The sequence below is a fragment of the Lissotriton vulgaris genome, chromosome 8, assembly GCF_964263255.1.
Source record: "Lissotriton vulgaris chromosome 8, aLisVul1.2, whole genome shotgun sequence".
Classification (NCBI taxonomy): domain Eukaryota; kingdom Metazoa; phylum Chordata; class Amphibia; order Caudata; family Salamandridae; genus Lissotriton; species Lissotriton vulgaris.
Genome location: NC_141696.1, coordinates 331,732,560 through 331,754,491, shown reverse-complemented (window position 1 = coordinate 331,754,491; position 21,932 = coordinate 331,732,560). Strand labels below are relative to the sequence as shown.

Here is a 21,932-nt window from a genome sequence, read left to right as displayed (position 1 = left end):
CTCCACCTTGTTTCTGCTTCTCCACCTTGTTGCTGCTCCCTCCACCTTGTTGCTGCTCTGGCCACCTTGTTGCTGCTCCCTCCACCTTATTTCTGCTCCCTCCACCTTGTTTCTGCTCCCTCCACCTTGTTTCTGCTCCCTCCACCTTTTTTCTGCTCCCTCCACCTTTTTTCTGATCCTCCACCTTTTTTCTGCTTTCTCCACCTTGTTTCTGCTCTCTCCACCTTGTTGCTGCTCTCTCCACCTTGTTGCTGCTCCCTCCACTTTGTTTTTTTCTCCCCACCTTGTTTTTGCTCTCTCCACCTTGTTTCTGTTCTCTTCACCTTGTTTCTACTCTCTCCACCTTTTTTCTGCTCCCTCAACCTTTTTCTGCTCCCTCCACCTTTTTTCTGATCCCTCCACCTTTTTTTCTGCTCTCTCCACCTTGTTTCTGCTCTCTCCACCTTGTTTCTGCTCTCTCCACCTTTTTCTGCTCTCTCCACCTTGTTGCTGTATCTCCACCTTGTTGCTGTCTCTCCACCTTGCTGCTGCCCATTCCACCTTGTTACTGCTCTCTCCACCTTGTTGCTGCTCTCTCCACCTTGTTTCTGCTCTCTCCACCATGTTTCTGGTCTCTCCACCACGTTTCTGTTGTCTCCACCTCGTTGATGCTCTCTCCACCTTGTTGCTGCTCTCTCCTTCTTGTGCTGCTCTCTCCTTCTTGTGCTGCTCTCTCATTCTCGTGCTGCTCTCTCCACCTTGTGCTGCTTTCTTCACCTTGTTTCTGCTCTCTCCACCTTGTTGCTCCTCTCTCCACCTTGTTGCTGCTCTCTCCAACTTGTTGCTGCTCTCTCTATCTTGTTGCTGCTCTCTCCACTTTGTTGCTGCTCTCTCCACGTTGTTGCTGCTCTCTCCACCATGTTGCTGCTCTCTCCACCATGTTTTTGTTCTCTCCACCTTGTTTTTGTTCTCTCCACCTTGTTTCTTCGCCCTCCACCTTGTTTCTGCTTCTCCACATTGGTGCTGCTGCCTCCACCTTGTTGCTGCTCTCTCCACTTTGTTGCTGCTCTCTCCACTTTGTTGCTGCTCTCTCCACCTTGTTGCTGCTCTCTCCACCTTGTTGCTGCTCTCTCCACTTTGTTGCTGCTCTCTCCACCATGTTGCTGCTCTCTCCACCTTGTTTTTGTTCTCTCCACCTTGTTTCTTCGCGCTCCACCTTGTTTCTGCTTCTCCACATTGTTGCTGCTCCCTCCAATTTGTTGCTGCTCCCTCCACTTTGTTGCTGCTCTCTCCACCTTGTTGCTGCTCTCTCCACCTTGTTGCTGCTCTCTCCACCTTGTTGCTGCTCTCTCCACCTTGTTGCTGCTCTCTCCACCTTGTTGCTGCTCCCTCCACCTTCTTCCTGATCTCTCCACCTTCTTGCTGATCTCTCCACCTTCTTGCTGCTCTCTCCACCTTCTTTTTTGCTCTCTCTACCTTGTTGCTGCTCTCTCTACCTTGTTTCTACTCTCTCCACCTTTTGCTGCTCTCTCCACCTTTTTGCTGTCTCTTCACCTTGCTACTGCCCACTCCACCTTGTTACTGCTCTTTCCACCTTGTTGCTGCTCTCTCCACTTTGTTTCTGCTCTCTCCACCTTGTTGCTGCTCCCTCCACCTTGTTGCTGCTCTGGCCACCTTGTTTCTACTCCCTCCACCTTGTTTCTGCTCTCTCCACCTTTTTGCTCCTCTCTCCACCTTGTTGCTGCTCTCTCCAACTTGTTGCTGCCTCTCCAACTTGTTGCTGTCTCTCCATCTTGTTGCTGCTCTCTCCACTTTGTTGCTGCTCTCTCCACTTTGTTGCTGCTCTCTCCACTTTGTTGCTGCTCTCTCCACTTTGTTGCTGCTCTCTCCACCATGTTGCTGCTCCCTCCACCTTGTTTTTGTTCTCTCCACCTTGTTTTTGTTCTCTCCACCTTATTTCTTCGCCCTCCACCTTGTTTCTGCTTCTCCACATTGTTGCTGCTGCCTCCACCTTGTTGCTGCTCTCTCCACTTTGTTGCTGCTCTCTCCACTTTGTTGCTGCTCTCTCCACCTTGTTGCTGCTCTCTCCACCTTGTTGCTGCTCTCTCCACTTTGTTGCTGCTCTCTCCACCATGTTGCTGCTCTCTCCACCTTGTTTTTGTTCTCCCCACCTTGTTTCTTTGCCCTCCACCTTGTTTCTGCTTCTCCACATTGTTGCTGCTCCCTCCACTTTGTTGCTGCTCTCTCCACTTTGTTGCTGCTCTCTCCACCTTGTTGCTGCTCTCTCCACCTTGTTGCTGCTCTCTCCACTTTGTTTCTGCTCTCTCCACTTTGTTTCTGCTTCTCCACCTTGTTGCTGCTCCCTCCACCTTGTTGCTGCTCTGGCCACCTTGTTTCTGCTCCCTCCACCTTGTTTCTGCTCCCTCCACCTTGTTTCTGCTCCCTCCACCTTTTTTCTGCTCCCTACATCTTTTTTTCTGCTCCCTCCACCTTTTTTCTGATCCTCCACCTTGTTTCTGCTCTCTCCAGCTTGTTGCTGCTCTCTCCACCTTGTTGCTGCTCCCTCCACTTTGTGTTTTTTCTCCCCACCTTGTTTTTGCTCTCTCCAACTTGTTTCTGTTCTCTTCACCTTGTTTCTACTCTCTCCACCTTTTTTCTGCTCCCTCCACCTTTTTTCTGCTCCCTCCACCTTTTTTCTGCTCCCTCCACCTTTTTCTGCTCTCTCCACCTTGTTTCTGCTCTCTCCACCTTGTTGCTGTATCTCCACCTTGTTGCTGTATCTCCACCTTGTTGCTGTCTCTCCACCTTGCTGCTGCCCATTCCACCTTGTTGCTGCTCTCTCCACCTTGTTTCTGCTCTCTCCACCATGTTTCTGGTCTCTCCACCACGTTTCTGTTGTCTCCACCTCGTTGATGCTCTCTCCACCTTGTTGCTGCTCTCTCCTTCTTGTGCTGCTCTCTCATTCTCGTGCTGCTCTCTCCACCTTGTGCTGCTTTCTTCACCTTGTTTCTGCTCTCTCCACCTTTTTGCTCCTCTCTCCACCTTGTTGCTGCTCTCTCCAACTTGTTGCTGCCTCTCCAACTTGTTGCTGTCTCTCCATCTTGTTGCTGCTCTCTCCATCTTGTTGCTGCTCTCTCCACTTTGTTGCTGCTCTCTCCACTTTGTTGCTGCTCTCTCCACCATGTTGCTGCTCTCTCCACCTTGTTTTTGTTCTCTCCACCTTGTTTTTGTTCTCTCCACCTTATTTCTTCGCCCTCCACCTTGTTTCTGCTTCTCCACATTGTTGCTGCTGCCTCCACCTTGTTGCTGCTCTCTCCACTTTGTTGCTGCTCTCTCCACTTTGTTGCTGCTCTCTCCACCTTGTTGCTGCTCTCTCCAACTTGTTGCTGCTCTCTCCACTTTGTTGCTGCTCTCTCCACCATGTTGCTGCTCTCTCCACCTTGTTTTTGTTCTCTCCACCTTGTTTCTTCGCCCTCCACCTTGTTTCTGTTTCTCCACATTGTTGCTGCTCCCTCCACTTTGTTGCTGCTCTCTCCACTTTGTTGCTGCTCTCTCCACCTTGTTGCTGCTCTCTCCACCTTGTTGCTGCTCTCTCCACCTTGTTGCTGCTCTCTCCACCTTGTTGCTGCTCTCTCCACCTTGTTGCTGCTCTCTCCACCTTGTTGCTGCTCCCTCCACCTTCTTCCTGATCTCTCCACCTTCTTCCTGATCTCTCCACCTTCTTGCTGCTCTCTCCACCTTCTTGCTGCTCTCTCTACCTTGTTGCTGCTCTCTCTACCTTGTTGCTGCTCTCTCCACCGTGTTGCTGCTCTCTTCACTTTGCCGCTCCTCTCTCCACTTTGTTGCTGCTCTCTCCACCCTTTTGCTGCTCTCTCCACCTTTTTGCTGCTCTCTCCACCTTGTTTCTGCTCTCTCCACCTTGTTGCAGCCCACTCCACCTTGTTGCTGCTCTCTCCACCTTGTTGCTGCCAACTCCACCTTGTTGCTGCCCACCCTTCCTTGTTTCTGCTCTCTCCACCTTGTTGCTGCTCTTCTTGCCTTGTTGCCACCCACTCCACCTTGTAGCTCCTCTCTCCACCTTGTTGCTGCCCACTCTCTGCCTTATTGACTTTCAATGTCCACCTTGATGCATCTCTCTTCAACCAGTTTGGTGCCAACTCGCGGACCATGTTGTTGGCTCACTCTCTCCATGTTGTTGCCGCTTCACCAATGTGCTGTCCTCTCTATACTTTGTTGTACCCCTCTCTCTCTCTACCATTTTGCATTTTGATTACACCTCGGCTCCCATGTTCTATCTCAATTATGTTGTTTCTCTAACCACCTTGTTGCTCGCCTCTTCTTCCAATGTGTTGCCCCATTTGCCATCCTGTTGCCTTTCTGCCTCTTTCTTTATTTCTAACTTGCGATCCTTCTCTCTTCACCCTGTTTTTCTCTCCTCCTTGTTGCTTGTCTCGCTCAGTTTTCTGTCTTCTTTTTTGCACCCCTTTGTTGTCTTTGTCTTTGTCTTTAACTTGTTATCAATGTCCACTTTGTTGCTTAATTCCCCTGATTCTTAGCCTTTATTAGTACATATCTTTTGGCCACTCATTTTTTGGGGCGGTTTTGTATTTCTTACTTCCCATATGTCTGTCTTCCTTTTTGTAGAGCTCCTTGGTTTTAGCCTATACTTTTTTCCATTTTTACCTTTCTGTTCGTTAAATAACCTTTTCTCTAGTTTGTCTTCCGTTCTTGTTGCTATACCTATAAGTCTAATAGTCTCATGCTGCCTTTATTTCATCCCTTTTACTTTTCACTGTGAACTCTCTCTTCCATTTCACGCTATCCTCTTGCTGCAGCCACTTTCACTTTGTACCTCTTAATTAGGTCCATCTAATCACTTTTTTTTAATAACCAAATTTTATTAGATTCAGTAGTGCACAACACCATTCACATATAGTTACAATCAAGTGCAATCACATCTCTGGATCTGATCGTCGAACACTGTCGGTTTCCTGGCCTAAATATATCTCTCCCAAGCCAGTCCATGATAAGTACACCAACCCCCCCCCCACCATGTTTTCTCATGTTTTCGAAGGCAACCACAGGCCTCATAAATTGGTTGTTCTTGACGCACACACCAGACGACCCCCTTCCACCACATCTCAAGGGAGGGGGCCTTAGGGCGCCTCCAGCAGCGAGTAATGTCACTCTTGGTTACTAAGGATGCCACCCCAATAAATGTTCTCCCTGCACGGGATTCCCCAATTCCCTTTAACAAACCCAGTAGTGCCCCCCAAGGGCCTGAGTCAATGTGGAGGCCCAGGGCCTCGGAGATCTCCTGGCTCACTCCACTCCAGAAAGGTGTCTGGAGCGGTCAGGAACATGCCATATGAAAGAAAGCGACACCAGGGGCGAAGACGCGTGAGCATACAACTTTTCTCTCCCAGCCCATCCGTTGCAGTTGCTGTTGGGACAGATATGTTGCATGTAGGTAGTTAACTTAGATCATCCACAATCGCTAGCTAGTTCCCATGGGGCCAGAAATACTTCCCTCAAGTCGTCATACTCTAGATCGTCCACCCAGCCTTCCCATTTACAACGGAGATGTGAAAAGAGATCAGGCGCATTGATCAGTAGGAAACGATAGATCATAGAAAGTTGAAGAACCCGGTTTTAGAACTCAGCGGCGCCAGGGGCACCCCCAAGGTCTTCGGGTTCACCTGTCTTAGAATACAGAGACACGGGATACTTCTCGGTGACGTCAAAGATCATATTTATTGGCTGCACCCAGGAACAGAAGTCTATGAAGCACAACACGAGTATGTTCGTCGGAGACTGCTCAATTTTCATAGAGCGAGACATCTTTTATGCTAAAAATCACATTCCGGACAAACACCCATTATTTACAGTTTGTCCAATCATAAGCATCATTACAAGAAGTATCGCATGACGACAAACCCACTTTTCGGTTGTCCAGCCCACCATCAATTACACGGGAAAGCCCAACATTCTTTCTCGAACAGGCCAGACAAACCCATAATAAAAGACCACAACCCATATCATAAATAGACCATAAAAGAAGGAACAGAAACAGATGAGAAGTAGGATAAGGGGTGTGTGCGTGCACACCAAACTTTGCAATGTCCTGCGCTCTGATCCTTAATCTTGATCAGCTACTGGGCAAGAAACTGGCTTAGCAAGGTCAGCTTCAGGCAACGAGGTCAGTTCACTCAGGTCACCTAGGAGTCAGCTAAAGTGTATGCGTACCAAAGTCTCGTTCGGCCGTAGTCATCGGCCTATGTGAGGGCAACCACAAAATGGCTGCCATGCACAAAATGGAACCCAAGGGTTCAGAACGAAATCCCCAAATACATAGTGAATCCATCAATCTAACATGACGAAAAACACTCGTACTTGCCGCACTCGCTAGTTACGGTTTGCTACTGTAAAAATTGTAACGAAACCATGACTTTTATGAAACGGGTTCAGAATTCACTGAACCTCAAAGCGCACCTTTGCCCAGGCAGCCTGGCATGAGTTTTGCTTCAAGGGGGCTGTATTCAGTGAACTACTCGTCCACCAGGAGGTGGGTCACGAGAGCATGGCTCAGTTGTAGCTAGCGAAAGAATTGTGCGTGTGATAAGCTATATTGGTCCTGTAGTTCTTGAAAGGACATTACGAGCTCCCTCTGCGAACATCGCCAAGGTAGGTAATACCTATGTGTTCCCATTGAGGAAATCCCACTAGGCCAGCCACCTGGTCCAGTAGGGTGCCCCGCCACAGTGGTGTCATGTCTGTGAGGTAGCGCATCCAGCGAGTGAGGCGTAGGGCTGCTCTTTAGGGGCCCGATTCACCGAACTAACTTAAGACAAAATCCTAAACTTACTACTTTTGGTATTCACAGGAGGCATTTAGTAGTAGTAAAGTTAGGATTTTATTTTAAGTCTGTCTTAAGTCTGTCCTAAGACTGTCTTAAGTCTGTCTTAAGTCAAACTTAAGACCAAATCCTAACGTTGCTACTACTAAATGCCTTCTGTGAATACCAAAAGTAGTAGGACAGACTTAAGACAGACTTAAGACAGACTTAAGACAGACTTAAGACAGACTTAAGACAGACTTAAGACAGACTTAAGACAGACTTAGGACAGCCTTAGGACAGCCTTAGGACAGACTTAGGACAGACTTAGGACAATATCCTAACTTTACTACTACTAAATGCCTTCTGTGAATACCAAAAGTAGTAAGTTTAGGATTTTGTCTTAAGTTAGTTCGGTGAATCTGGCCCTAGCAGAGCACCATCACTTGAGTACAGGATGAGACTGCAGAGTGGTGCCATAGAGAAGATCAAAAAGCCCCTAGAAACCTATAAGATGTAGTTCAAGACGGTAGGTAGGATCATCCCGTACCCCGGTAAACCATTCATTCACAGGGACTAGTTGAGCAGCAAGATAATACCCATAAAGGTCGGGAGCACAGAGGCTTCCATCAAACGGAGATTGTCGCCCACCCGCCAAAATTAAGGAGGTTAATTTTCTACCAGAATAGATTTGCCACAATGCACCCGCAGACACAATGCCTCAGCATATAATCGAAGGATCTCAAGGCGCCTAGGAACCATCATTTGTGGGCCACATAGAAAAAACAGGACATTGTCCACGTATAAAGCAATGCGGTCTAAAAGTGCCCCCTTCCCACCACCAACCCCGAATCCGTGCATCTCATCTCATCAGGCGTCCTAATGTCTCTATGGCGAGATCGAAGAGAAGCGGGAACAAGGAGCAGCCCTGACGCGTTCCACTATGAATGGTAAAGGACTGGGAGAGCATCCCATTTACGCGGACCTGTGCAGAGGAGGTGCTGTACAGCAGCTTTACCAGTCTACAAAATATAGGTCAAAAGCCTGTTTGCTGAAGTACGCCCTCAAGGATAGACCAAGAGACTGTGTCAAAGGCCTTTTGGAAGTCAATCAGGAGGAGAACTAGCCCTTCGCCCAGGTAGGGTGCCCAGAGAGAGCCTGCTGCACTCTTCGAATACAGTGGCAGGTGCTCCAAATATCAGCACTTTTTTATCTCTGTTTCTCACACTATCTCTCATCTTCCCCCAGTTTGTATTCCTAGCAACCATTTTATTTCTAGCAACCATTTTACTTTTAGTCCTTTTTACTTCACATTCTGCCTCCTCTCTGTTTCTTTCCCTGTTTTTCTTGTATGTTGCCTTTCTACCTCACATCTTTAACCTTTTTTAATCTTTCACTCTTCTGCCCTTTTTTTCCTCATTAACCTATAGTCCCCTTTAATTCTTAATTCTTTCTCTTTTATCTGCCTCCTTTTTTAAATTACAGGTCACCTTTCTATCTTGCTTGCTTGAGCCTATGGCCCTCCTGTAGTTTTACTTTCCTGTGAATTTCTGTATCCTGCTACGCATGGGTAACTTGTCAATGGGTCACTATGTGAACCATCTAGCCAGACCCCCCCTTCTGAACTCTTTTGCTTTATTCTGCCATGTCCAAATGCCATTAATTTGTCAAGAAACAAAACAAGAGCCGGGCAGTTTCGAGTTTGTATCACGGTGCACAGCCTAGTCTAACAAATCACTAGGTTGGACAACCAATCCAATCCAATCCAAAAATCTTTATTTCGGCCTTTTAGGCCATAAAAGAAACATACAAATACATACAACAGTATAAAAACATCATTGGAATGTACAAAAGTACAAGTAACGAGACTTCTTATCCATTTTAAAATCGAATAGATAAAATACATAAAAAAGGGAACAGCACAATTCATTACATGAGAGTAAGATTGACATTATGGTAAGGACGTTAACAACGGAAGCCGTAAATAACAATAAGACAGTGGCAGAAAATTCAATCTATGTTAGTTTATCCTTAATCAGCTTGGACCTCTTACGCCACATGGCAAGGAGAAATTTGGAAACTGCAAATACAATATGGGGGGAAGGGTCAGATTTCAGTATTCTATAGGATGACAGACAGTTCCTTATAGCCATGTTCCTGCATAAGGGCACCAACCAATATTTCCTTGGGGATTTATAGGTGGGGCAGAAAAACAGCACATGGATTTCGTCCTCATCGCACAGATTGCAGCCAGGGCATAACTTATCCCCCCCATTGGACCATTTACTAGTAAAGGATTTGATTGGCAGAGAGCCAAACCGCCACTGTAAAAACAACTTCCTTGCCAAGGTTGGGTATATAAAATCCAAGAAAGTTTCAAACTTATATGAGTTTTTGGATTGAGTAAAACAGTGAGTAAGGGTGCCAGTGCTAAGTGCAGTCATGTGAAATGTGAGATTTTGTTCCTTGTACACTTCCACTAGTCTTTTCCGGGGTACCTTGCTACAGCCTATTTCTGGAGTCACCCAAAGCTCGCTAAAGCCAAGCCTAAACAATTCTTTTTTTACAAAGGCTAGCCAAGGTATCTTGTCATTGTGGTTCAGATTCATGACATTTACCAGATCTTGCCTGTAGTGGCTAAGCTCCTTTGTTGACCACAGTCTATGCCAAAATCTAATGGGTTTGGATTTGAGATCCTCTCTGATGGAAGGTAGACCCAGATCCAGACATATGGGAAGTAGGGGAGTTGCAGTTGGGAGGGCCAGGAGACGCCTCATAAAGTTATTTTCAGCACTAACCAACTCAGTTGCCGCTTGGTGCCCCCATAGCTCGCTTCCATAAAGTGCGGCTGGTTTCGCTTGCACTTTATACATCTCAACTGCAGGAGCTATAGGTGTGAGAAGGTGGCCTGATATGCAGTGGTCACTATTCTAGTGAACACTATGTATCAGTCCAGCAACCCTTATTGATGATTGGTTGTAAGTCAACCTTATAGACCAGCTATCCTAGTAGCGTGGATACGAGCAGTCTAAGGCTAAAGACTCGAGAGGGCGTGTTAAGCCAGCTGTTATACCACATATACCCCTTGAACACCAAGTGAAAGGACACCACACAAGTGTTATGAAAATAAACAGTTATTTATTAAAGATCACAACAGCCCTGTACTCTTTATGAGGACAGGGTACTAAGCACAAACCAAAACTCTTACAAAAATACTTAAGTTAGCACAGTATATACAAATGCCCGAGGGGCACGGAAAACCATATACTTGAAAAGTGGAATGCGAAATTACTAGCAGGTAAGTACAGTACTAATAGGCTTTGGAATCGCTAGGACTTGACTATAGAATCGTTAGATTACTTCTAGGAGACCCAGGGGACTCGGGTGCAGTGTGTGCACTCTCACGCGAGATGCGGGACAAAGTCTATGGTAGCTAGAATTTGCAAAGTTAGTGTTCTCGGGCGAACCCGACCTGGTAGGGAGAAAACGAAAGTAGATTCTGACCCTTGGATACTGAGGCTATGCTGGGGCACCGAAATGCCGAAGTTACCTAGCCCAGGGGCTGCAGCTGCATAGGACTCAAAAGACGTCGGGAATCCTCGTTGACGGACCAGGAGCCTGGAAGAAAGAAGTTGCTGGCAGGCGACCAGTGAAGAAAGTTCGGTGGATCCAAGCCTGGATCGATGGAAGATGACACCTGAAAGCAGAGGGGACCAAGTTCGAGACTACTAGCCAGTAGTCAGTGGGCACCAGGAGGGCACCGGATGGTAGCCACCTCGACAAGGCGTGTGGGTGACGCTGGGCTCAGAGATCTCACGGACCAGGAGGCGTTGTCGGCGACCAGGAAGGAGGATCGAGCTGTCCCACGAAGATAGAAGCTGTCGGCGTCGCTGGACCCAGGATTGGGCAACAAAGCCTTGGCAGTGGCGGTGCGTCCATTAAGGGCGCTGGGGCGTTGCCCCCCTACCAGCCGTCCGGACCGCAGCTCCCCCGGCTTTTGTGAACTTAAGTAAACTGAACTCTTAGTCAGTTTACTTAAGTTCAGTCTGAGATCGATCATGCATCATGACAATGCCTGTGAGATAGCATGACGTCGGACCGCCCACCTGGGCGGTCCGACCCCGACGTCATGCTAACTGACAGGCATTTACATTGTCACACCAGGGGCAGCAGCACAAGTGCGCGTGAGTGGGGACGGAGGGCCAATTTGTTTCCGTGCCCACGCATGCGCACTAGTGCCTGCTGTGGCTGGCACAAGGCTCAAGCCTCCGTCTTTTAATGGGCTGGGCGGGCAGAGAGTAACTGTGCCCTAAGGCGCCAGGATTGGCTGTGGAGGATCGGCGGATGTTCCTGTAGGCGGCTAGGCGCCAACAGCAATGGGACCGGGACCCCGGAGCACAGACGGCGCGGACCTGGTAAGTTTTGAAACGTTTCATTTTAACCCCCGGCCCTGCGCGACACGACCCAGGCTAATGTAAGCCTACGTTGCTTTAAGACTAGTGTTCTCCTGGTGGTGGGTGATTAATGTTAAGACAAGAAACGGAGTTTTGAGTGATTCGGCAATCGGCCGCCTTTTCTATTCAATCCCGCATGCTCGCAGCAGTATATTTATAGATAGATTTCTGGCACGGAACCGCTTTTCTCCCTCATCTGATGGCAATATCCCAGGCCCTGGTGCCTCGGGCTCTGTAATGTGGCCGGCAGGTTGGAGCAGCCAAGTGGAAGCATCGTCTGCAGAGTTGCAGATGGTAAAAGATTTTATGAAAGGCCAAAGCATGAGGTCAAGCCAGCCAGCTTCCTGCTTGAAGCATCCACGTTTAACAGGAACTGCCTGCCCGGTACTGCCCGTTTGGTTCAGTTTGATCTTGAAATCCGGCCCTCTCTTTGTTTCTGCCTAGAGAGGGTCGCTCCTGCGCTGAGGGCGGTTTCAAGGTCCCACGCTGTCCTTTCCAGCTAGAGAAATTCTTCCTAAAACAGAATGTTGCCAGGGGGGCGGAGCGACCGTGCCATGCTGGGACATGAACATAAGGACTGCAGGTGTAGGTAGTTCAGAGGGATAACACACCCGCTGCAGAGAGATCTGCGTGTTACTAAAAATCACTAGTAGGAAAGAGGTTCACTCTGATTGTCATCGTCTGAGGTTAGTTAAACCTTTATAGCTGCGATTGGCATGTTATTTATATTAAGCTACAGGTCCGAGTAACACATACATCCTGTGCTTGAAATGGAAAAATAGAAGTGCAGGTACTCTGTACCAGAGTACCTGCTAGTTTTTGAATAGTGCCGGCACTCTTCAATTAAAAGCATTACGTGTCTCTGGGGATTGCCTGTACTCTCCCATTGAAAGTATTACATCTGCCTTAATACACACGTATTAACCTCTTTTTACACATCTGCAAAGGGCTTCTAGTAACACAGCACACCCAGAGAGGAGAGAGAAAGTTGGAGGGGGGAGAGGGCGAGTCAGGGGAACAGGTTCTTCTTTGATGGAATACCAGATGAAAATAAAGCGCATTTAGATTTTAGACCATTACTACCTTTTGGAGACAAGTTCATGGGGAGCCAGGAAACTTATTTGTCGATGTTTGTTTTGGTTTACCTGGCTCTAACAGATCGTGGTTGAATGAAGTCAGTCTTAGGGGCGCAAACACGGCTGGGGGCAATTGCAGAACGTCTTCGCATGCAGTGACTAACAGCCTACAACTACAATAACGCCAGTGTCTGTGGGGAGGTTGCTTGCATTCTCGGGTCTGTGCTAAGCACCCCCACCTGCTCAGAGGCCCCTGCAGACGTGGTGTTATCTACTGTAGTCTGTCACCAGGCAATGCCAGGCCTAGACAGGCTGTAATAAAGGAAACCTATTGAGTGCAGTGCAGTGAAGGGTGAGTGATGTCTGTGTGAGTGCAGGGTGAGTGATGTGTGTGTGAGTGCTGGGTGAGCAGTGTGCCTGTGTGAGTCCAGGGTGAGTGATGCCTGTGTGAGTGCAGGGTGAGTGATGTCTGTGTGAGTGCAAGGTGAGCAGTGTTCCTGTGTGAGTCCAGGGTGAGTGATGCCTGTGTGAGTCCAGGGTGAGTGATGCCTGTGTGAGTCCAGGGTGAGTGATGTCTTTGTGAGTGCAGGTTGAGCAGTGTGCCTGTGTGAGTGCAGGGTGAGTGATGTCTGTGTGAGTGCAGGTTGAGCAGTGTACCTGTGTGAGCCCAGAGTGAGTGATGTGTGTGTGAGTGTGGGGTGAGCAGTGAGCCTGTGTGAGTCCAGGGTGAGTGATGCCTGTGTGAGTCCAGGGGGAGCGATGTGCCTGTGTGAGTCCAGGGTGAGTGATGTGTGTGTGAGTGCGGGGTGAGCAGTGAGCCTGTGTGAGTCCAGGGTGAGTGATGCCTGTGTGAGTGAAAGTTGACCAGTGTGCCTGTGTGAGTCCAGGGTGAGTGATGCCTGTGTGAGTGCAGGGTGAGCGATGTCTGTGTGAGTGCAGGGTGAGCAGTGTGCCTGTGTGAGTCCAGGGTGAGTGATGCCTGTGTGAGTCCAGGGTGAGTGATGTCTTTGTGAGTGCAGGGTGAGTGATGTCTGTGTGAGTGCAGGGTGAGCAGTGTGCCTCTGTGAATCCAGGGTGAGTGATGTCTGTGTGAGTGCAGGGTGAGCAGTGTACCTGTGTGAGCCCAGAGTGAGTGATGTGGATGGGTGATTGCTGGCTTAGTAATGTGTCAGGGAAGGGTGAGTAATGGGTCTATGAGTGCAGGGTGACTGTGCCTATGTGAATGCAGGGAGAGAGATGTATCTGTGCAAAGAGACTTGTCTGGCTACTCCCAGATATGTATTCGCCAAGCCACCTCTTTCTCAAATGTGCTTGAGAATACACCATTTGCCCACCCTTTTTTCAAAATGTTCTCGTGGGAGAACCCCCGAACCCCCCATAGGTGGTTCGGCCTCGCTTGCTGCACTCGCTCGCCACAGTGCAGTATTTACGCCCCACCACTTTCAAATGTCACCAGCTGCCACTGAGCCTTGGCAAATTCAAGCCCACGCGGTGGACCTAAAATGCGTCTGGAGTGGACCAGGAGGGTCCGGGGTGCCTCTCTTCAAGAAGGAAGCAAGGGCCAGTCTGGAGCAACCAGACCAGCAGCAGTGATGTCGTCGGGCGTCGTTCAGAAGGCCACAAGCCAGCCGGCTAGTAGCCAAACAACGCGGTGCACAGCAAACAGCAGAAGGGCCCCACGCAGATCGTGGAGATGCAGGGAGGCTGACCTTGGGTGCTGGAGCTGCGCAGGGTCGGGGCTTCTCGGACCCCAAAGCACTCACCCGTGGAGGACACGGTGGGCTTGCAGTAAAGATGTCGTGCAGTCTTGGCGATCGTCGGTCCCTCGAGGTCTCGTCGCACTCACGGTTCTCAGCTTGGCTGTAGAGGTGAGTAGAGGTCAGAGGTGCCAGGGAAGCCGGGTCTCGTCGAGCTGGGTCGTCGGATTCGTGATGAAGGACTTGCAGCAGACCGCAGTGTTCTTTAGGATGGTGCCTGCGGATGTAGGGTGACTACTCCTTAGCCACAAGGGAGAATCTTGATGAAGAAATCGTGAAGTCCTTTCGCAGAAAGTCGTGTCTTGATTCCAAAGATGATCTAATTTTAACAGGGGGCCCGCTCCTATCTTTATACTAAAAAAGGGGGCTGACCCGGTGACTAGGTCCTGCCTATTGGTGGGACCAGGAGGGGGGTGGTTACACCCCTCTGCCATGCCGGACTTCCCCAGGCCAGGGGCTGGTGTGCCCCTGGAACTGGTTCAGACCGGCCTATGCGTAGTGAGCACCGGGGTGCCACTCAGCAGTCACCTTCCTGAAAAGCCCTGCCTACCCAGGATACACAAAACCATGTCTGGGACGGTGCTAGCACCGCCCCTGACAGGAAACCCTTTGTCCAGGCTCCCCTCGCTGGAAGGACTCCCAGCTACAGGGGGTCAGACTCGTGTCTGTGGTGGCAGCATCCATTTTGTGGAGCTGAGGCTTTAGTTAACTTTAACCGGGGTTCACAGTTACATACATGTCGTGTCCCTCTAGAAGGGTGGAATGCTAACCCCGTCGCCAGAATTGGCGAGGGGTTAGTATTCCAATTCGTATGACACCTTACTCGACATGTTTTAATAAAGCAATACCAAAGTTAGCATTTAACCGCGAGGATTATAATGCACTTAAGAGTATATGCGATATCATGGAACAGCTATAAGGACTTGGTTCCGCAAGCTGCAGACAGGCTCAGCTCATGCCAGAGCACCATCTCACACGATTCCAAGCACTCTGCCTTCAGGATTGCTAAGGCCTGCCATAGGAGTGACTGATAGGAATCTGTGGGTCCATTTTAGGGTTAGGTATAGGTATACTACACCTACAGCAAAGGGTGATTACACGACTTTGCCCCAGCTGTCATGCAGCCAGTTGTGTCAAATTTAGGAGGCCAGCCAGGGGTGGCATAATACATGCTGCAGCCCCTGGCAGCCCTGGGTACACCTATGCCCTGAGTTACAGGGTCTGATAAGGTGGCCCAGTACCAATTGGAAATGTACCTAGGGTACATGGAATCCATTTTAAAGAGAGAGCAGTAAGCCTGGGGTCCTGATTGGCAGGGTCCCAGGTCGACTATGTCCAAAACCAGCTAAAACACAGGGCAAAAAGTTGGGGGCAACCATAGTCAGGAGGTACCTTCCTACACAACCCCCCCCCCCCCCAAACGAAAGGAGATAAGGCTATCCTTGTCCAGGTAAGCCTCTATTACCTAAGTGGCCATATAAGGAAGGACCAGCTCTGGCTTGGTTTCCCCCTGTGTCATGGTCCACTAGGCAACCCCTCACCCTAAGGGTATCTGAGGGTCTCCACCATAGGGAATCTCTGTCTCTGGTGTGTCTTGGGAAAGAAGAAGGCTGATGCTGGGATGGAGTACTGAAGTGAGGCTCCTCTACCTTTGGGCTCAACTTCCTCCAATCACCATTCATCATGTGTGCCTTTCTTTCTTTAGCTGAGATGCACTGAGCTCTCAGGGTCAGCCTCTGGCTACCTAAAGCTGGAGGCTGAGTCCCTCTGTTTGGCTTACTGGAGGGACAGGTCAGGTCTGGGGTTTTTAGGCCCCATGTTTGGCTGTGCCCAACAGTGTCCAGCTGTGGGAGTTCCCTAACTACTTTTAAAGGGGATCCCTCAGGAGTCTGTTTTATTTTCACTTGGCTAGGTTTACCAGCTTCAGTGATCCTAATCTGCTGATTAAGGGGTTCTTTTGGACAGGGGGCCCTTTGGGGTCCACCACTGGCCTCCCTGATCTCTTCAGCCCTGGGCTGACTGAGGCAGGGTAGAGAGGTGCAGGTTACCTGCTCCAGACTGGGTCCCACCTGGGAAGGGTCCACTGCCATCAGGGGCTCTGCCAGGCTAGGCCTGACTACCTCTGGGGCAGTTCCTTCAACAGGGGTAGAGTCAGTTCCCTGAGGAGGCTGGCTCTCACCTAGTGTCTGGGAGGGGGAAGACTCTTCTTCCTCCTCAATGCTCTCTGTTTGAGTGGAGTGATCCATTGTTTCAGGCTTCACAACCTCACTATCTGTGTGAGTAGAGGCTGAGACCATTTCAACCTTGCCAACCTTTTCAGGAGGGCACTCAGTCTGTGTTTGGGCTGTGACTGTCACAGCCTTCCTATCCTGTTCAGGGAAGTCTGTCTGAGCCTGGGCAGTGGCTACCACTGCCCTTCCAACCTTTTCAGGGAGGAATGGTGCTTGGACTGGGGCTGTAGCTATTACTGCCCCACTAACCTGTCTGGATAGGCCTATCATTCTGGAGTGAGTTTCTTGTTCCACCTCAGCCCATGCTGAGAGTTCCAGGTCTTTCCCCAGTAAGCAATCTACAGGTAGGTTATCTGTCACTGCCACTCTCATGGGCCCTGTGACATTACCCCAGCTGAGCTTGACTACTGCCATGGGATGCCTTCTCTTCATTCCATGAATGTCTGTCACCTGATAAGTAAAACCAGGGGTCAGTTGAGCAGAGGGGACCAGATGGTCACTCACCATGGTGAGGCTGGCTCCTGTGTCTCTGAATGCCTCAACTTTCTGACCATTCACTAAAACTTCTTGTCTATACTTTCCCAAAATGTGGGGTCCAGTAGTGAAGTTGGCAAACCCCATGCCAGTCTCACAGACAAGAGTGTGGTCAGGGAACCTGGCTAGGCCATAGTCCTCCTGATGGCCCAAAGTAATGCCCACCACATTCTTGGGGGCACTCCCACCACCTGGGGGATTACCACTAGTGGTAACAGGAGGTCTGGGAGTGTTACTTGGGGGTATGTTTTCCTTATTGCTATTTGTAGGGCACTTGGCATCACTTTTGTAATGGCCCACCTGTTTACAGGTATGGCAATAAGGTTTCTTCTGTTCTGAAGGAGTGTTCTGGGACCCACCACCCTTGTTGGAGTTTTGGGGCCCTTGGGAAGTCTTCTCTGTGGATTTATCCCCACCCTTCTCTTGAGGCTTGGTTGATTCCTTTTTCTGGTCACCACCCTGGTTTTTAGGCCTAACCCTGGTTCTGACCCATTTGTCTGCCCTCTTACCCAATTCCTGTGGAGAGGTCAGATCAGAGTCTACCAGGTGCTGATGTAATAACTGGTTCTGACAATTATTTAAGATTTGCTCCCTCATAATTAGATTATACAATCCTTTAAAATCAGTAACCTTACTACCCAGTAGCCAGCCTTCAAAAGCCTTAGTGGCACAATCAACAAAGTCAGTCCAATCTTGAGACTGAGTTTTCTGGGTGTCTCTGAACAGCATCCTGTATTGTTCAGTGGTTAAACCAAACCCATCAACCAGTGTATTCTTCAAGATTTGGTAATTGTTAGCATCCTCCACCCTTGTGGTGAGGAGCTTATCTCTACCTTTACCATCAAAGGAGAGCCACAAGATAGCTGCCCACTGACTTTGGGGAACACCCTGCACAGTGCAGGCCCTCTCCAAAGCAGTAACCCATTTGTGGATGTCATCCCCTTCTTTAAAGGGGGGCACTATCTTATTCAGGTGCTTTGTATCAAAACTCCTTTCCCTATTGCTAGGTTTATTGCTGCCACCAGTGGGCTGTAGCCCACATAATTCTTGCTCTCTAGCAAGGGCAAGTCTCTCTTTGGCCAGGGCAAGTTCTTCCCTTTCAATCCTCAGTTTGATTGCCCTTTCTTCAGCTTCATACACTCTCCTCTTAGGGGAAGACATCCCTCTGTGAGAAGAGTTGAGAGAGCCATTGGTTCGAAGGGATCTGTTAGAGCCTCTTGATAGAGACCTAACTCGTCCATTCCCAATGTTAAGCTGACCTGAGAGTGGGCCCAGGAGTCCCCTAGTACCAAGCTCATGTCTGCTTAAGTTGGACCTGGTTAGTCTATTGACTTCTACCTGTCCCTTATCTGCCTCATCCCCTGACAACTGGTCCTCATCCTCATCCTCAGCATCATCTGCTTCCTGGAGGGGATGGTCCTGGCTATCAAAGGGTCCCTGTAAGGAGGGCAAACTCCCTTCTGGATTAGAAGGGTCTGGGTTACCAGCCCTACTGGCATCATAAGCCTCTAAGAGACCAATCAGAAAGGAGGTTGTGGGGTTAGACCCCTGTTTTAGCTTCCTGAGGGTACACACTTGTCTCATCTCATGGAAGCTAAGAGCAGCATATTTTGAAGTAAGGACCTGTGGAGGGTCCACTGACACAAGGGGATACTCGGAGTTTCCTCCTTTGTCTGACATGCTGATTCTAGTGTGGTGTAAGTGATGCACCTACCTACACTATGTGTTTACCTACTGATCCCTTGCTAAGAGTTGCAGCCAAGGTGTGCTAAGCCTTGAGGAGCTGCAACAGCTGGTTCAGTAGAACTCAGAGTATTCTAAGCTTAGTTATATGTACTAACAGTACTTATGTGATCTTTCAACAAGATATTCTTAGGATACGTGTGGTAAAACAACAGCAAGCTCAAATCCCAACCGCTGCTCACCAATGTGAGAAGGTGGCCTGATATGCAGTGGTCACTATTCTAGTGAACACTATGTATCAGTCCAGCAACCCTTATTGATGATTGGTTGTAAGTCAACCTTATAGACCAGCTATCCTAGTAGCGTGGATACGAGCAGTCTAAGGCTAAAGACTCGAGAGGGCGTGTTAAGCCAGCTGTTATACCACATATACCCCTTGAACACCAAGTGAAAGGACACCACACAAGTGTTATGAAAATAAACAGTTATTTATTAAAGATCACAACAGCCCTGTACTCTTTATGAGGACAGGGTACTAAGCACAAACCAAAACTCTTACAAAAATACTTAAGTTAGCACAGTATATACAAATGCCCGAGGGGCACGGAAAACCATATACTTGAAAAGTGGAATGCGAAATTACTAGCAGGTAAGTACAGTACTAATAGGCTTTGGAATCGCTAGGACTTGACTATAGAATCGTTAGATTACTTCTAGGAGACCCAGGGGACTCGGGTGCAGTGTGTGCACTCTCACGCGAGATGCGGGACAAAGTCTATGGTAGCTAGAATTTGCAAAGTTAGTGTTCTCGGGCGAACCCGACCTAGTAGGGAGAAAACGAAAGTAGATTCTGACCCTTGGATACTGAGGCTATGCTGGGGCACCGAAATGCCGAAGTTACCTAGCCCAGGGGCTGCAGCTGCATAGGACTCAAAAGACGTCGGGAATCCTCGTTGACGGACCAGGAGCCTGGAAGAAAGAAGTTGCTGGCAGGTGACCAGTGAAGAAAGTTCGGTGGATCCAAGCCTGGATCGATGGAAGATGACACCTGAAAGCAGAGGGGACCAAGTTCGAGACTACTAGCCAGTAGTCAGTGGGCACCAGGAGGGCACCGGATGGTAGCCACCTCGACAAGGCGTGTGGGTGACGCTGGGCTCGGAGATCTCACGGACCAGGAGGCGTTGTCGGCGACCAGGAAGGAGGATCGAGCTGTCCCACGAAGATAGAAGCTGTCGGCGTCGCTGGACCCAGGATTGGGCAACAAAGCCTTGGCAAATTCAAGCCCACGCGGTGGACCTAAAATGCGTCTGGAGTGGACCAGGAGGGTCCGGGGCGCCTCTCTTCAAGAAGGAAGCAAGGGCCAGTCTGGAGCAACCAGACCAGCAGCAGTGATGTCGTCGGGCGTCGTTCAGAAGGCCACAAGCCAGCCGGCTAGTAGCCAAACAACGCGGTGCACAGCAAACAGCAGAAGGGCCCCACGCAGATCGTGGAGATGCAGGGAGGCTGACCTTGGGTGCTGGAGCTGCGCAGGGTCGGGGCTTCTCGGACCCCAAAGCACTCACCCGTGGAGGACACGGTGGGCTTGCAGTAAAGATGTCGTGCAGTCTTGGCGATCGTCGGTCCCTCGAGGTCTCGTCGCACTCACGGTTCTCAGCTTGGCTGTAGAGGTGAGTAGAGGTCAGAGGTGCCAGGGAAGCCGGGTCTCGTCGAGCTGGGTCGTCGGATTCGTGATGAAGGACTTGCAGCAGACCGCAGTGTTCTTTAGGATGGTGCCTGCGGATGTAGGGTGACTACTCCTTAGCCACAAGGGAGAATCTTGATGAAGAAATCGTGAAGTCCTTTCGCAGAAAGTCGTGTCTTGATTCCAAAGATGATCTAATTTTAACAGGGGGCCCGCTCCTATCTTTATACTAAAAAAGGGGGCTGACCCGGTGACTAGGTCCTGCCTATGGGTGGGACCAGGAGGGGGGTGGTTACACCCCTCTGCCATGCCGGACTTCCCCAGGCCAGGGGCTGGTGTGCCCCTGGAACTGGTTCAGACCGGCTTATGCGTAGTGAGCACCGGGGTGCCACTCAGCAGTCACCTTCCTGAAAAGCCCTGCCTACCCAGGATACACAAAACCATGTCTGGGACGGTGCTAGCACCGCCCCTGACAGGAAACCCTTTGTCCAGGCTCCCCTCGCTGGAAGGACTCCCAGCTACAGGGGGTCAGACTCGTGTCTGTGGTGGCAGCATCCATTTTGTGGAGCTGAGGCTTTAGTTAACTTTAACCGGGGTTCACAGTTACATACATGTCGTGTCCCTCTAGAAGGGTGGAATGCTAACCCCGTCGCCAGAATTGGCGAGGGGTTAGTATTCCAATTCGTATGACACCTTACTCGACATGTTTTAATAAAGCAATACCAAAGTTAGCATTTAACCGCGAGGATTATAATGCACTTAAGAGTATATGGTATGCGATATCATGGAACAGCTATAAGGACTTGGTTCCGCAAGCTGCAGACAGGCTCAGCTCATGCCAGAGCACCATCTCACACGATTCCAAGCACTCTGCCTTCAGGATTGCTAAGGCCTGCCATAGGAGTGACTGATAGGAATCTGTGTGTCCATTTTAGGGTTAGGTATAGGTATACTACACCTACAGCAAAGGGTGATTACACGACTTTGCCCCAGCTGTCATGCAGCCAGTTGTGTCAAATTTAGGAGGCCAGCCAGGGGTGGCATAATACATGCTGCAGCCCCTGGCAGCCCTGGGTACACCTATGCCCTGAGTTACAGGGTCTGATAAGGTGGCCCAGTACCAATTGGAAATGTACCTAGGGTACATGGAATCCATTTTAAAGAGAGAGCAGTAGGCCTGGGGTCCTGATTGGCAGGGTCCCAGGTCGACTATGTCCAAAACCAGCTAAAACACAGGGCAAAAAGTTGGGGGCAACCATAGTCAGGAGGTACCTTCCTACAATAGGTTTATAGGTTGAGGTGTTGGTAACCTTTAAAATAGCCCCAGACAGTTGGGATAGCCTTAATCGTGAGCTTGCAATCTGTGGGCCCCATAAGAGGTTCTCTTGAAGGGTTACACCCAAATACTGAAATGTTTTGACCCTCTCTAGGACCGTAGAATTTAAGGTTGGGTTGGGTCTAGTTGTAGAGGAGGGGTTAAAAATCATGTATTTGGTCTTCCCTGCGTTTATCTCAAGGCCATGCTGCCTACAGAAAAGATCGAAGCCATCAAGGATTCTCTGAATTCCCATGGGTGATTTGGAAAGCAGGAGGGTATCATCAGCAAACATAATCGCTTGTACCCTCCTGCCTGCCAAGACTGGGGCGTCATTATCCTCAACATTAGCTAAGTGTGAGATGACGCTGTTCACATATAAACAAA

At 49.5% G+C, this 21,932-nt stretch overlaps 1 protein-coding gene across 1 annotated transcript in view; it reads left to right on the top strand.

The window, feature by feature from the left end:
• NME7 (NME/NM23 family member 7) overlaps positions 1 to 21,932 on the top strand; it is an 835,246-nt gene that overhangs the window by 656,110 nt on the left and 157,204 nt on the right. The window lies entirely within an intron of this gene.